The sequence below is a fragment of the Apaloderma vittatum genome, unplaced genomic scaffold, assembly GCF_000703405.1.
Source record: "Apaloderma vittatum isolate BGI_N311 unplaced genomic scaffold, ASM70340v1 scaffold12963, whole genome shotgun sequence".
Classification (NCBI taxonomy): Eukaryota; Metazoa; Chordata; class Aves; order Trogoniformes; family Trogonidae; genus Apaloderma; species Apaloderma vittatum.
In genome coordinates, this window is record NW_009708703.1 from 1 (window position 1) to 3333 (window position 3333).

The window sequence follows — 3333 nt, forward strand, 5'->3', positions numbered from 1 at the left end:
TGCGTGGCCCTTAGGGTCCCGCCTTTGGGGCCGCTTCGCTTCGCCTGCTCTGCTTTTCTCTGCTAATCGCTGGCACTGCATCCCTGACCTCTGCTGTTATAGTGTTTGTGACTTCCGTGCTTTCTATCCATTAGGAGATCTTTTAGGAAAACTGCAAAGGTGATCAGTATTTTCATTTATCAAGCTATGATGGAACAAATCCATATAATTAAGGAAAGAAGGCGCTCATGTCTGCCAATAGGATTATCAAATTGGTAAGTAAATATTCAGTTGGTAGACATTTCATAACACTGTTTCACAGGCTGTGTTAATTAGTCGTATTCATTGTAAAGGCTGGTGTTGATCTAAAAGGAGAAAATTGAAATGCACGTTTTGTTGCATGGTATGTTCGCTTACACATGGCATGTTAAAAAATAATTACACGTTGGCATTCCTTCCAGCACTAATAAGAACACCCTGTTCAGCCTGGACCTGATCCTTCCAAAGCCAGTGTGCTGCTTTTCATTTTTAAACTAAAAATACTACAAGGTAGAAACTAGTAACTTTGCTGAGTACACTGCTGGAAAAAGCATAGATAGATCCTTACCTGTACATCTTGTTGGAAAGTAAGATCTTAATATTCCAAAACTATAACATCCTAAAATGCATTCTCACAGTGTCAAAGTCAGGTAAGGACAGGGAAGGAAAGCAGTGTCTTTTACAGACTGTGGAAAATCTTCTTGGACTGCATATGCCAAGAAGTGGATGCATATTTTCCCTGTATTTACAGATTTGTCAGTGTGAGGGATCAAAATTATAATCCTCATTCTTACAGATTCGATGCCTTGAGGTACTGCCAGTGCTGCCTGGTCTTAATGCCCAGTGACACATGAAAAGGCTGGTTTTCCAGAGCTGCTGGCTTTTGTGTGTTTGTTTATTCTGGGCTCAGGATGCTTTCACAGGTCTGTGAGGCACATATGACAGCCAGTGTGAGTCCCAGCATGAAAGTGAAGGTTTTCTGCAGAGTCTGCGATACTAGAGTGATCCCGTAATTGTTAGTTCTTGAGTACTTGTCCTAGCTCAGCCTTGTGGTTTACTCCCGTGTAAGTCTGTTCTTCTCTGTAGGGAATTAAAATTGAATACATAAAAAAGGATCTAAGAGGGACTTATTTCATAGTGGTCTGGGGCTGTTTATTAGAGAAAGCCTAGAAAAAGCTCTGCTAATCCTTGTGATGTGTGCCATGATCTGTGGGAGGATGTGCAGTTCTGTTCTGCTTGGGAAGTAATGGGGTTCCTGTACTGTGTCTCACCAGCAGAAATTCAGGGTACTGTATGGTACTGCAAGCATTCCCACCTGTTCCAGGATTACCCTTAGGACCATGTCCTGAGGCTACATGTAATTTTATCCCATCAGCACGGTGGTCCCCGAGGCCCTCACTCACAATCTGCATCACAGGATGGAATGTGCTGTTGCTGCTGTTTTGATCTGAAAATTATTTGAGCAAATAGGAAACGGAAACTGTTCCAAAGGGCAATGGAAAAAAGTAAGTTACTTAAATTGAAAGTGTATGCCTCAGGATCAAGGAAGTTTACTAGACAGGTTTTAAACTACACATTTCTGTGGTCCTTCAAAAATGCGTCAAGACTGGAATGTGAAATACGAGAACTGAGTGGTGAAACGTGCCCATTATTTTCTGCATTTCACTTTACTGACTTGAAAGACTTGTGATTTGTAACATGATGAAAAACACCAGTTCCACCAGTGAGTTCTGTAAGTTGGGTCAGCTCCTGGGGAATGAATGAGTGATGTATTGCCTGGCATGCTCCCACCGACAGATTCTGGCTTCCGTTCAGATCTCCCTCTGGCCAGCATAATCATTCCAGCAACAGAAGAAGACGACCATAAGCAGCAGGGATTGAGTAGCAGTTGCAGGGCTTGCATCTCATTATGATGGATAGGCAAGCAGATGTCATAAATCTTTAAAGAGCAGTGTCTGCTTCCACAGAACTACTTTAAGCTAGGAACTGTTGGAGGTTTATGTATTTTTTTGAGTTCATCGTAGAATGACAGCAGCAGAAGATAATGTATGAAGAGGTGCTCAGTATCATGTAGAAGTGCTCATTAAAACCCAAGACAGATGGATATACAAACATTTATTGTCTTATGGAATGTAAATTTGTTCTTTTTGTTGGTTAAATAGAACAAAAGTCCAGTAAGCCCATTTTCTGTTCTAGTGAGTGCTTGACAGCTTTCAGTCAAGAGAGTCAGCTTTTAAAACAGACAGAAATATTATGAAGGTAAAAAGCTAAACCATTTTGTTTTCTTCAGAATTAGTTACCAGCTGACTTTTAAAGATGGCTAAGATTGCCATGATGTGGGGATTCACTTATTTCGGAACCCAAAGAGACTACAGGGTGGACAAAAATATGTGCATAAAGAGACACACAATGATGTGAGGGGAAAATATTAATGCAAAGGCCATATTGGCACACAGACTCGTACATAACATGAAAGTGGAGTATGTGCAGGACTTCAGGGGAAAGAAGTTGTACAATGCTAGAGATAAAAAGACATGAAACACAAAGTTTGAAGGAAATATATTGATGTAATCATACTGTATGCGTACAGGAGAAAACTTCTGTTCAGGGAGGGCTGCTTATCCTAGCCACAGCTGCTACTGCTGATTGGAAAGTTATCAGTGTTCTAAATAAACTTTTACATTTTCCCAGATCTCAGAAGTAATAGAAAATGCCATTAAGAATGGAATAGGATGAAGTTGTTAGGAAAAAATGGGGGAAAAGGTAGTGGATATTCATTACCATTTGTGAACTGTAGAGGAGAATTTGAGTGACTCAGTTCTAGTGCTAATTTTTGTGTGTGTGTGTGTGTGTGTCTGTGTGTGTGTAAAGAGGAGCCAAAGGACAGAACTCTTCCTTTGTAATCATTCCACAGCTGGATAGTTCAGGCTGTCCTTTATTTCCATTACTCTCACTCTAAATTTTCTTTTCCTGTTCTTCTTAAAACAAACATTACTGAATTCCAGAAGGCTAAGGAAAGTACTCCCCCTACTTTTACACTTGTATTCTCAAGCTGTTTCCTTAAGCATTTACTGGCAGCTACAAATAAAAGTAGATGGACTCTTGGTATGACCAGAACATTTGTATATCTGACATTTCTTTCAAGTCTGTTCTGAGAGTTTCACTATTCTGCAAGATATCTGAATCAATATTGATCCACAGCCTCTACTCTCTCCATTATTACCTTCAGTTTGTAAAAAGCAAATCTGTTTGATGCCTGAGTCTATTAGCTTTCATGGTGTGAAGACTATTGAACGTAAATAAGTGTATTAGCTT